Source organism: Narcine bancroftii, chromosome 8 (genome assembly GCF_036971445.1).
Source record: "Narcine bancroftii isolate sNarBan1 chromosome 8, sNarBan1.hap1, whole genome shotgun sequence".
NCBI lineage: Eukaryota > Metazoa > Chordata > Chondrichthyes > Torpediniformes > Narcinidae > Narcine > Narcine bancroftii.
The window spans coordinates 109,536,783-109,549,655 of NC_091476.1; the positions used below are offsets into that span (position 1 = coordinate 109,536,783).

A 12,873-nucleotide genomic window follows, 5' to 3' on the forward strand; every position below is an offset into this window, starting at 1 on the left:
AAAGGGCAATTTATGCCGTATATTTGAAAACTATGTAGCCTCATGTAGGTAGTCATAAATCATTCTGTGACTTTAGTTAGTTCAGCATAATTCATGACGTGAGTTTCAAACTAGTAAAATTCCACTTCCGTCTTAAATTCAGATAACCTTCGTATGTTCTCTAAAAATGGAAATTCAAACATACAGCACAGTAGCAGGGACTTCTGGCCCACAAGCCTGTGCCACCCAAAATCCCCAATCAATTTAAATCCCCTCCTCTATGCTGTGAAGGGTGGGAAGACACCTGAGCACCTGGAGGAAATCGACACAGACACAGGAAGAACGTACAAACTCCTTGCAGACAGCGCCAGATTTGAACCCAGGCCGCTGCCACTGCCTTAGCATTGTGCTAATTTTATGTTCTTTCAGAGTAATCAAATCTACATACTAAGTGGCATATGCTTAAGATGTGATGGGGGAGAGATTTAAGAGGGACGTGAGGGTAACATTTTTAGTCGGAGATTCATCCACATCTGGAACAAGTGTCAGAAGAAGCTTTAGGAGCAGGAACAATACAATGTTCAAAAGGCATTTATATGGATAGGAAGGCATGAGAAAGAATTGGACCAAATGTAGACAAATGGGACTAGCCCAGAATGTCAACTTGGTCAGCATGGCTCCAGGTTTAGATACCACCAATCTTTCCAATGCAATTTTCTTCCTGGGAAGGTGGTGCTCGGTCTCTTGTAGTGTTCAACATCATCTTCTTGTCCCCTGTGGTGTTAATGCCCCCAGATATAAGCCCACAAACAATACAGTTTTGGTTTGCTCACCATTTTTCTTTCAGCCAGAATTTTAAGGGAAGGCATCATGCTTCCTTGAGGAGAAAGCTTATGTCACCTTAAGCTTGATGCCACCTTGGGAGTCATGTGATGGAGTAGTGGCCGGTCGGGAAAACCAGCCCTCTCCAGGAAAATAAAGTCAGGAAAAGGCAAAGCATAACAGAAATAAAGTACAAGAAATAGAAGATAAAGATACAGAGAAGATGGCTTCCAAGAAGGAGAAAGTAAGAACTGGAAAAAAAGTTAAGTCGCCGGAGAAGAAAGAAGAAGGCCCTACTTGCAGGAAGGAACAGGACGTTGTGGTGACGAGGAGCACCCGACCCTCGAGGTCAGTGCCTGCTCTGCGGAGTCACAATCCACCAGCCGGTGCACTACAAAAATGACTCTGAGTCAAACAAAAGTCTCGCATGTGCAGTGCACAATCAAAGGAGAAAGAGAACACCAGCAGGAGGGGAGCTCAGCAGAGGAGTGGACTGTCACAGAGCGAGCAGCTGAGGGACATCTGACACCAGGGCTCTCAGCTGGAGGGCAAGGAACAAAAGACGAGCAGCACAGGAGGGGAGGCCCAGCAAGAAGATGCCCAACAAAGAGATACAAGCAGCTCATCAGGAAAAACAGAAGAGACACAGATACAAAGAAGAGAAGACACAAACACATACATACACAGAAGACCCAAGATTTTCACAGAGAAATAGAAGGTAAAACTGATGGACAAAGAGAAATAAAAGGTAAAACTGATGAACAGAATATAGATAGTCTTTTTTGAAGAACAAATGAGGTCACTAAAAGAATGGTTTTCATTAGAGTTTAATGCAATTAAAAGGAAAATGAAAAGAACAGAAGATAAAATGCAAAGGTTAGAACGGTAATGACAGAAATAGGGAAAGGGGTAGAGAAATGACAAGAAAATTGATATGTTGGAAAATTATAGTAGGCGAAACAACATAAAAATAGTGAGCCTGAAGGAGGGTGAAGAAGGCACAGACATGAAGGAATTTATAAAAGGATGGATCCTGAAGGTCCTGGGAACGACAGAAATGTAGGAAGAAATGGAAATAGAAAGGGCACACAGAGCATTAGCTTTGAAACCACAGACACATCAAAAACCAAGATCCGTCTTAGTAAAATTTTTGAGATATATGACAAGAGAAAATATACTGGAACGGGCAAGGAATAAAATTAGAGAAGATAATTAAACCACTGGAATAAAAAAATTATTTTTTGACCCAGACATAAGTTTTGAACTCTTAAAGAGAAGGAAGGAATTTAATACAGCGAAATCAACTTTATGGAAAAAAGGTTACAAATTTATCCTGTTGTGCTTAAAATATTTATACACGGGGAGCAAAACAGACTGTTCTCGGATCCAGGGAAAGTGCAAGAATTTGCAGAACGTTTGCAAGACAGGAGAAGAGATGACGAGATGTAAGAATGAAGAACGGCCTTAAAGTATATATAAAGATGTAAAAACAATGGATATGTAAAGAACTAAAGAGAAAAAAGAGAAGGGAAGGAAGGGAGTAAGGGAAAAAAAAAGAAGAGAGAGCTTTATTATATGTGATTAAAAATAAGTGTTTTCTGGAGAGGACTGGGAGGAGGGAAAATAACCATTGCTGCAAAATCAGTTGATGCTGTGAACAAGATCACAACCCAAATGAAAAGGGGAGTTGCCCAGCAAGGGGTATGGGGCACTCAGAGAGGGGGGGAACTTTGGGGTTAAGGTATTAGTGGATTTGGGAACTACGGGGATACTTTATGTCTTAAATGTGTTGTCGTATATTAAGTGTAATAAGAGAAAACTTGGAGATGAAAATGGGGAAAAGGGGGATGGAGGTGGCAAAGAAGTGGAAAAGAGATGTATTCAAGAATGCTTTGAGAGGAATTAAATCAGACACTAAATAAAATGACAAAGAATAGCATGCCAAGAAGGCCAAAAGATGTTTCTTTTGAGTGGCATGACAGGTGGAAAATTGGGGTTCAGATTGGATGGAGTGCAAGGAGAGGTTCATTGTGATTGCCTTAGCGATGCCGAAGGGATGTGTGATGTCAGCTTGGAGGGTGGGGGAGAGCATGGGTGTACAGTGGTGGTGCATGGAGGTGGGTGGGTGTGTTCCATTGGAAAAAATAACATATGGTTTAAAAAGTTGAGTCGCAGTGTTTGGACGGGTTTGGGGGCCATGCATGGAGCATGTCAGAGAGGGCTTGCCTACAACGTCCATCCCCTGAAGTGAGAATGAGAGTGATGGGAGGGTGGAACAACTGGATTCAGTGTGTGGTGAGTGGATGGCACATTTTTCTTGTTTGTTTTCCTTTGTGTGAAGTTGTTGTTTTGTGGTTTTGTTGTATTGTAAATGTTGGGTGTTTGGGGGTGTTTGGGGGGGGGGTGGATGGAGGGGAGAGAGGGAAGTGGGGAAAAGGCGGGGGGGAAGAGAGGACCACTGTATGGGTTTGGTGGGATGCATTTGTGCATATTTTGGTTGATGTGGTTCACAGTGTGAAGGATAAAAAATTGTAAAAGAAAAGCTTGTGGCTATTGCCCTGTATATGTTTAGGAGGGGAATTAGTCCTGGGGATGGATTTATGTGGATAAATTCACATTTCCACAGTATTATGCCTTTTCAATTATTTCTTGTAGCAACACTTCACAATTCTAACCAGAATTTTATGCCCACTCATATTTAATTAGAATTTCCCTGGTCCTTATTACAAATATTGAGGCATGGAAATTTGTCATTAATAGCTTGTGCTAAATATTATGCAAATTAGACATTGTTTGTTGTACTTAATTTGCAAATTGTGGTTCCTTTGACTGCACTGGCATTGAATTTTGGTTGCAGAGCACAGACTCAGCTGCTAATATGTGAGCATATTTAGTCCCAGTAACTGAAAGTGTATTTCAGAGAATAAAGATTGCATAAATCTGAGCTGAACTGCATCTCAGCATGTGGAGATGAAAAGTGTTATGGGAATGCACAGGCGTGAGTCATGTGTGCGTGACATCAGATACGCGGAGTTATGTTGTACAGGGCATGGCTGCTTGGCACCATCTTTAATAATGAATAAAGACATGCTTACCTCTCCTCCAAAGTAATGATATTTCCAAAGGGGAAATACACAACAAAGTGGTGATGACGATAAAAAGAATCCACACTCTGGATGATGGGATCGACAGGATTTCAGAAAAAGGATGTCAGAGATGAAAATTTGGTGATAAAACAATGACAAAGAGTTGGGCTACAGCTAGATGAAAGCACGTGCTTGGCAGCAGGAAAAAGAAAAGGAAGAACCTCAAGAGGGAAACAACAAAAATGTGAGTTAGAAAAAGAGAATAAGCGAGACACCCAACTCAAGGCCGGGACCAGAACAGCCAGAAAAACCAGGGCCAGGACAGCTGGGGACCCAATTCAAGATCCAGGACCGGAACTGCCAGTAAAACCAGGGCCAGGACAGCTGGGGGCCCAATTCAAGATCCAGGACTGGAACTGCCAGTAAAACCAGGGCCAGGACAGCTGGGGGCCCAATTCAAGATCCAGGACTGGAACTGCCAGTAAAACCAGGGCCAGGACAGCTGGGGGCCCAATTCAAGATCCAGGATTAGAACTGCCAGTAAAACCAGGGCCAGGACAGCTGGGGGCCCAATTCAAGATCCAAGACTGGAACTGCCAGTAAAACTGGGGCTGGGACAGTTGTGGGCCCAACTTAAGATCCAGGACTGGAACTGTCAGTAAAACTGGGGTCAGGACAGCTGGGGGCCCAACTCAAGAGCCAGGACCAGAACAGCTAGTAAAACCGGGGCCAGGACAGCTGGGGGCCCAACTCAAGAGCTGAATCCGGAACGGCCAGTAAAGCTGGGGCTGGGACAGCTGAAGGGCCAACTCAAGAGCTGGGTCTGGAACAGCCAAGGGCCAGATGCCAAGTGAGAGGCTGACATAGCCGGGACGGGGCTCCCACAGAGGGACTGGACAGTTGGGTCCGGGTCCACTAGGACAGCTGGGGAAGGACACCCAGGGAGGGGCAGGATGCTGCCAGCCCGGAGGACGGTGCAGAAAATTAATGCACTAGCCAGCAAGTCAGTCACCGGCTTCAATGCGGCTCTGGATCTTTGGAATATCTTGGAAGAGGTTGGAATTCCAGAAGATCAAAGACTGCAAAGAACAGAAGTTGTAAGCAGGCATATTAAGGGTCTTTGGATATGATGATTTCAGAGGAAAAAACTTTAAGGCAGCAGCTGAAAAGTGCAAAACGGAAAAAATAATCCATGTGAGAGAAACTTGAGCAGGAGTAGAAGCTGAAGAACATGAAAGAGATGTAGCTGCCAGGGAACTGGTACACAAAGCAAATCCTGTTCGAGATTACAAAAAAGTGGATATCAAACCCAGGGTTGAACTGCTAGATGCATTTTGTCAGCACATTGCATCACTTAATGAAGAAAAGGAACCCAGAAGAGTGGAATTTGTAGAAATGAAGAAACTCAAATAATTTAATGTCTTCATGGCACTTGTCTTCAGGGACTTAAGACAGATGAGATAAATTTAAAAATCTTCAAGGAACATGAACAAAAGTAAAGGTAGTGAGAGGAATAAGATAAGGCATGTAGAGAATGAAAAGGCAGAAACGACAAGAATAGGAGGAACTACAGAAAGTGATGTTTCAGCGTAACAAATTGCGCACGAAGACTGAAGAGCTGAAAACTCGTGCTTCCAAAAAGCAGAGTCTGGGAATTCAAGAAGAGCAGTTTAATCAGCATCTGCAGCAAGTAGAGACAAATAAATTAGCAATGGGAAAAGAAAAAAGATGAGCTCCAGGAGATGCTGGAGGGGGTACAAGCACCGAAAGATGAAATGAGGAGAACCTTGTAACAAAACGCTGAGCTTAAAATGGAGGAAAAGGTTGATGTGAAAGTTAAGCAAGAAGCTCCTGATCCTGTTGCATTGGAAACCTGGATTTTGGAATTGTGTCAGGAGTTTCCACAAAGAATCACGGACCAAGTTATTCAGAAAGACGTGTCACAGATTGAACCACAAAAGAGGGCTTCTCTCTATGGTCCAGCTCAGATTTGTTGTGGGGCATTGCTAGTATCCTTTACTGCATAAAGGGTTCCCAAACTGCAAGCATAATTAAGGAATCTGATAACCAGGAGAAGCTGGTTTATTAAATCATTGAAGATGCTGGAAATAAAGGAATTTGGAACAAGATATTTGATATGAGCAACCTCCCTCTAACAGAGACCAACAAAATCTTGAAGAACATGGAAAGAAATAAAAACTAATTAAAAGGTTGAAGTCAGTGGCTACTTCGAAGGAAAAGGTATACATACTGTACAACTTGCAAGCCAGACCGGTCGATGACTGGTGGAGTTTGGCACAGTGACCAGGGGTTTGAGTCAGAATTTGTGGAAGTTTTGAACCAACAGTGTTTCACGTTCTTATAAAATAATGCTATGGTGGCACGAGAGAGTAAACAAGTCCTATGGTGCAAAGGAACAGTTCATTAGCTTCATCATGTGAAATGTAGAAATTCATCTGTGAAGTGGGAATCAGCAAGATGGAACTGTCAATGGAAGATATAGAACCAATTCTGAATACATTGATATATAAGGGGAAGAGAGAGATGATAATTTTAGCTGCAAAGGAAGGCACTGTTGGTTGTGAGGATAGGCAAATGAAGTTGTATAGAGCAGTCAATCCAATCATCCAGCCCAATGGCCTGACAAGGACACCTTGTGGGATGTGTCCAGTACATTTAGAAGACTAGGTGTAGTGACTTGAAGATTTTATGCAGTGCCTCTCAAAGACTATGGTCTGCTTACTTAAAGACTTTGTATGTTGCCAGTTAATACATTTTTGTATGTTTCCAGGTTGATACATTTTAAGTTAAATAACACGGGATCTATAGTTACTGGGATCAGTGCACGTTATGCTCCCGGCATATGTGTGTTCTGTTCTGGGTGACCGGTCGTATCTCGAAATGGACATATGTCAGAATTGCCCTATTTCCCTTTAATAGTTTGTCAAATACAATATGGCGGGCACCAAACCAGCTCTTGCGACAGGTTGGCCACTGGTGTTATTTTCCATAGTTGGCCCGTAATTGCATAATTTTTATATTTTTCTTTCTTTTTAAAATTTATTTCAGCCCCCTTATGAATCAGGTCCAAGCAACTGTGCTCTCTCAGTGTTGCGGCACCTTGGAGGTGAAGTTTCCAGTTTCATCCTTGGAGTGGCAGGGGTGGGGGGGGGGAGGGGTGAAGGTGGAAGGAAATAAATGCAAACTGATCGGGGCATACTGTGCTCGGGCTCCGAGCTTTGAATACACATCCGCGGCTGCAAGCAGCTGTCATGGAACAGAACGGCATCCTTGGAGGAAAAGAGAAATGGAATCCATCTGGTTGTCATCGGGGTGGTGGATTTCGGTCATTTGTGCAGATGGACAAAAGCTGCACAGGTCATAAGTCAGGGAGTACCTGCAGTTGAATTCTCTGTAGTGTTCACGTGGTTAAATTTAACTTTATAATTATTTACCAGTAAATACAAAACATATTTTTAAATGTTATTTCCAAAGGGGAAATACATGACAAAAAGATGCCCACTCAATCTGCCACTCTTCCTCCCTACTGGATAACGATGTTGGCAGAAAACATTTACCCTTCAAAACAAACTAGGGTTGAAGGTCAATTGGGTGTAATTTGCTGGCACGGGCTTATGGGCTGGAAGGGCATGTTACCATGCTATATATCTAAATTTAAATTTAAATTTCCCCATTTCATCATCCCAAATTATTGATCTCATTTTCACATTCTTCCATGATCTCTTTCCCCTTGAATCTGAAACATCTTCCAGCCAACTCTCTAAGATGTCATTAGTTCCCCTGATTTTTAACTCCCTTCTAGCCCATTTCCTATATCTCTGCCCCTAAAGGTTTTGGGGGTTCCCTCCCTCAGCCTGGCAATCCTTTTGCGACACAGTATCAAATTTTATTTAAGAATGCTCCTTTGAAGCCACGTGGTACATTTTTATGCATTTAAAGGGGCTCTCTGAGTACCTTAATATTTCAGATTATTGTTTCTTATCCCATTGATTTTCCAGGGTTGAATAGATTCTGGATTCTACAGTAATTAGGTGATCTGCACGAATCCATAAGAACAGCATAAAATCCACACTTTTTCATGCATTCACAGACTGGCAGATGGCACTGGGGTGTGCTTTAAGAGGCGAGTGATAGGAAAAATATCCATTTTAATATGTAGCTCTGTCATCTGCCACACAGATGGCCTTGCTCAACCTGTCTTCCTATTATGGAGAAAGGCAGTGTCCAAGAGCAGTTGCTGGCCCTTCCAACGGTGCCAAAGACTTTGATTCAGGCATTATTAGGCAGCCAACTATGAACACACACAAATATCACTTCTGCTAAGGTAAAAGCTGTTGTAAGGGGTCAAATCCACTAAAAACAATTTCTACTGATACTGTAGAATTGGGAGAATGAGCAGCAAATGTTCTGTTTATAAATATATACTGGGTCAAATTAGTTTCATGGATAAATAGTTCAGAAAGCAGAAAAACAATTCATTTTCAGCAGAATTGGGTTCAGTTGAACATCTGTACTTAGCCATAGGATTTCATGACCCTGCGAATGTGGAGCTACCCTAGTTCCCCGGCCTGGAACTCTGATACTATAACTCTCATCTTTGTGTTTATCCCTCCTACAACTCAAAGAACTCAACACACTTCAACTTCTGCCTCTTCAGACTTGAATTTACCCACCTTGAGGAAGGCCACAGATGAACGGAGCTGAAATTTGTTGGACTTAGGACCCAGTCCCGTGAAAGGCCTGCACTGAGGTCCTGAATCTGGTATGATTAATTTCTGAGCACCACAATCAACTTCCATTGTGCAAGCTATTACTTCAGCCATTATAGTGTATTCTCCTTGATGCCCATTGACCAGCTTCACTCCAACTCTTTAATGCCGTGTTCATTCATCAATCACAGCAACTCTTCACCTGAAATCTGGAATTCAGCTCTTTGATCTTGTGCTGAATGGTTCTGAAAAAATGCAAACTGGGTATTAGTGTCTAAATCATTGAAAATAAAATACCACTAAATAGTACTGTCAATCCCACATCTTGCTGATGACTGAAAGTCATTCACTGATTGAATTGTCTCTGCATTTTGTGTAATTTTCCATAGTGTGAAATCAGCACGGTGAGTTTTGGAGCATAGACTAAGTTCTACGACATTAGTTTGCCAGTAGACTTGTAGCTTTTGCCCTCTTGGTAGATTGAGTTGGGTTGAGTTTTATAATGGTAAAGACCAAGGATAATTGAGATTGATCATCTGATTCTAACTCACTAATTCTGTCCAAACATGTATGAAAATGCTTCAGCATCCAAACACTAGATCTTGAGGATAGGGATGTTCTTGGAACTTCCTCCTCACATTACCTGTTTGGTTATCCACCACCATTTCTAAAACAATGAGAGCAGACTGCAGACCCTTGATCTGATCCATTCGTTATGAGATTGTTGATGTCTGTCTCTTCCTATTGTTCTTGATGTTTAGCCCAAAGATCACCTTGTGCAGCAACTTCTCCTCATTTTTGGTAAAGCTGGTGCTGCTCCAAATTGTACAAATAATATAATTATTGTGATAGGTGGGTCACAGGACCTCATGAGTTCCCTTTTAAAAATTTCTATTGAACTCTTTGTGATAAGCAGTTGCACAAGTTGACATCTCTCTGAATGCATAAGTTTCTGCTCATCTCAGTCCCAAACTGGATTACCCCTTATCCACCCAGATGTTACCTGGAATGGAGGACTTTAGTAACAAGGAGAGATTGGATAGGCTGCATTTATTCTCATTGGAGTGTGGAAGGCTAAGGTAAGGAGGCTTATAAGATCACAAGCGGCGTAGGCAGGGTATTTAGTCAGAATTTTTTCCCGGTATTGGACAATAACCTGAGGCACAGGTTTAAGGTAAGAAGGGGAAATTTAAGGGAGATCTGAGTGACAAGTTTTTCACACAGAGGGTGGTGATTATTGTAAATGAACTAGCAGAGGAGGTGATGGAGCAGATACAATTAGAAAAGGCTGAAATAGCGTTTGGATAGGAAAGGGGTAGAGAGATTTATTATTAATGCAGACAAAATGGGATGAGCAAAGTTAGGCATCACAGTGGACATGGACGAATTGGGCTGAAGGGCCTGGTACTGTGGTGTACAGCTCAATGTCCCTGTGACTGTGACTCTCCAAAGGCTAATCACGTAAAAACAATGGTCTTTATTTCTTGAAGGACACAATGTCAAAGCAGTGTTTACATGGTCATCATTTACTCAGATCAGTTAGATGGTTTTTTTTCTAATTCTAATTTATTAATCCAACTTTGTTCCACAGCTGCCAAGGTGATATTTTAATTTGAGTGAGGGGATTGTTAGTCTTGACGTGCAGAAAAGAACATTTTTTGTCGGAAGCAGTTAAGTTACCTCAGGCAGATTGGAGAGAAAACATTTAAAAGGAAAAAAAACACTCTGCTCTTTTCCCAACATTCATCACTACAATGTATAAATAGATGAAAGTGAAATTCTGTGCATAAACTCACCTGTGTTGCTAGCTCAACCGAATTCTTAATGTATCAGAGATCTTCAATCTTTGTGTCTCCGAGAGGTGCAAATTTGTTCCTTTGCCTTCCGTGGTTTACAGCTCTCAGGCTGACATAGACACGGAAGATTCTCCTCAGCCATGGAAGATTCTCAAGTCTGCATTCAGCCCAACATCTAGAATCTGTCCTTGCCCTATGACTCCTTTCCATTATCGAATTATAATGTTCATTTTACTACTGGGGAGATGGTTACCACAATAACTGCATTCCCCATAACCTTTGGATAGCTTATCCTCCTGGTTAAACCCAAATTGTTATCAAAAGCAAGGCAAGGCTGAGATTCTGCAGTTCCAACATATATTTATCCACTTCACCTATGATTACACGGATCAACAAATATTTTGCTTCCTGAACACTTTTGGATGAGTAGTTAGGAAGCACTGCCCTGCAGCAGATGGTGGCAATTTGGAATCGTCTTTTGCAACTGAAAATTGAAGCTGGATTGTTACTTATAAATCAGATTATCTGAATTTAATGAACAGAATATTTTAAGGGGGAGAAGGTTGATAAGTAATCAAAAAGGTTTAACGAACTGAAACCTCTCTCACATTTCTGCCTTCTGATACAATGTGTGCTATCACTCTTTAATTAAAATATTTCACCTCAACCATCATTTTTTATGGAGTTTGGTGAAAAACAGCTCCCTGGATGATGGTGGCCCTTTTTAGCCACTTTTCTCTGTACAGTTACTGAATTCCTTATTGAGATGCAGTCAAATGTCAACAACAATTTATTAATGCCAATCATTGCAAAATAATAATTGGAGAGCCATAATTTCATGTGCTAAAATGCAATGGAAATGATGGAATGAGGTGTGTCACTAGAAATTCAGTGATATGCTCTAATGAACTGGAAAATATTTCCAATCCCATAGTGGAAAAAGGGTAATTTAAATAGAGTTACTTAATAAGGAAAGATCAGAATGAGTACTTTCTAGTGAATCCATTCTTAGTTTATTAATTAAATGTTCAATAATTAGGTGATTTCAGCTATATCGCTTAAAAAAAAGATATCAGCAATAATGAAGCTTCTGACAGGTTGAGAAACCAAAACACTTCACTCATGTTCATATTGAAATGAAATCTGCCTTTGTCCAGTCTGGTTATTATTTGATGTCAAACCTAAAGTACTGAGATTGAGTCCTAAGAGGCCCATAAAATGGCCAACTGCTCATGTTTTCCTTTGGCAACTCAATGCTTCTTGAACCAAAATGACACTAGGATCTTTCAAAGGCCATTGAATCATCCTCCTAGTCGTGGGAAAGATATTCTACATGACATTCAAACTGGAATTTTGACAAAGGGACACAAAAATATGTATTGCAAGCAACAAAAAAAATCAATACTTTTGTCTAGGGATGAAAGTGGATAGAAACTAGCAAGTTTCAGGTATTCTGTATAATCGCTGTTCCCTGGACGTATTTTGCTGTTGTAACAGAACAGGAAAGATAACACGTGAGATCTTAAAGCAACAGAATGGTGAAGCGAATAGAAGTTAGGCCAAACGGTTTCACTGACCTGAGTTTAACTGTGATGTTGAGTGCTGTTTGTGTGACGTTCATATATTCTCTCTGTTCCTCCATAGGCTTCCTCCTGATCTTCTGATTTCTTTCCACATCACCAAGGCATGCAGTTTGCTAAGCTACTTGACTGCAATAAATAATTCCTAACACATAGGCAGGGTGAGGGAGGAGGAATTGATGGATGTGTAGAATTTCTTGCTTTCACAGGGATAGATACCACAAGGGTGATTCATGAGTGGATGAGTGAGTCCCTACAGAAAACGGTGAGGGATGAGTGAGTCCCTATGGAAAAAGTTGAGAGGAGGAGAAGATGCATCTGGTGGTGAGATTGTGTTTTAAATTTTAATTTAGTTATAAAGCACAGTAACAGGCCCTTCTGGCCCATGTTACCCAATTACACCCAATTGACCTTCAACCCTGGTATGATTTTTGAACAACGGAGGAAACCAGAGCATCCAGAGGAATTCATGGAGAACATACAAACTCCTTACAGACAGCGCTGAATCCGATCCCCTGTCACTGGCACTGTAACAGCATTGCATTAACTGCAATGTTAACCATGCCACGAAAATTGAGGAGGAATGATTTGGCACCTGAACAAACGAACAAAATCCCTTTTATTTTTTCCATACAAACTAATGGGAGAGATTAAAAGCCAGTGAATTTATTTCACGATCTCCTCGTAATTCATTTAAAAATATTTCTCAATTCTCCTTGAGAATCCTTCTTTATTGAATTCTTCATTGATAATATTTTGGGACTTTTGTAATTAATAATTACAAATGCTCTTATTTAAAGTTTGTATTTCGAATGCAATGTAAAATTGAAATAAGTGTGTCATAACTCAATGCCTATGCTTTCTCTCCATAAGATATATT

At 41.2% G+C, this 12,873-nt stretch overlaps 1 pseudogene; it reads left to right on the plus strand.

Moving 5' to 3' along the window:
• The first annotated feature begins 5,698 nt into the window (after positions 1-5,698).
• LOC138742107 (DNA-directed RNA polymerase III subunit RPC6 pseudogene) lies at positions 5,699-6,575 on the plus strand (annotated as a pseudogene).
• Positions 6,576-12,873: the final 6,298 nt, after the last annotated feature.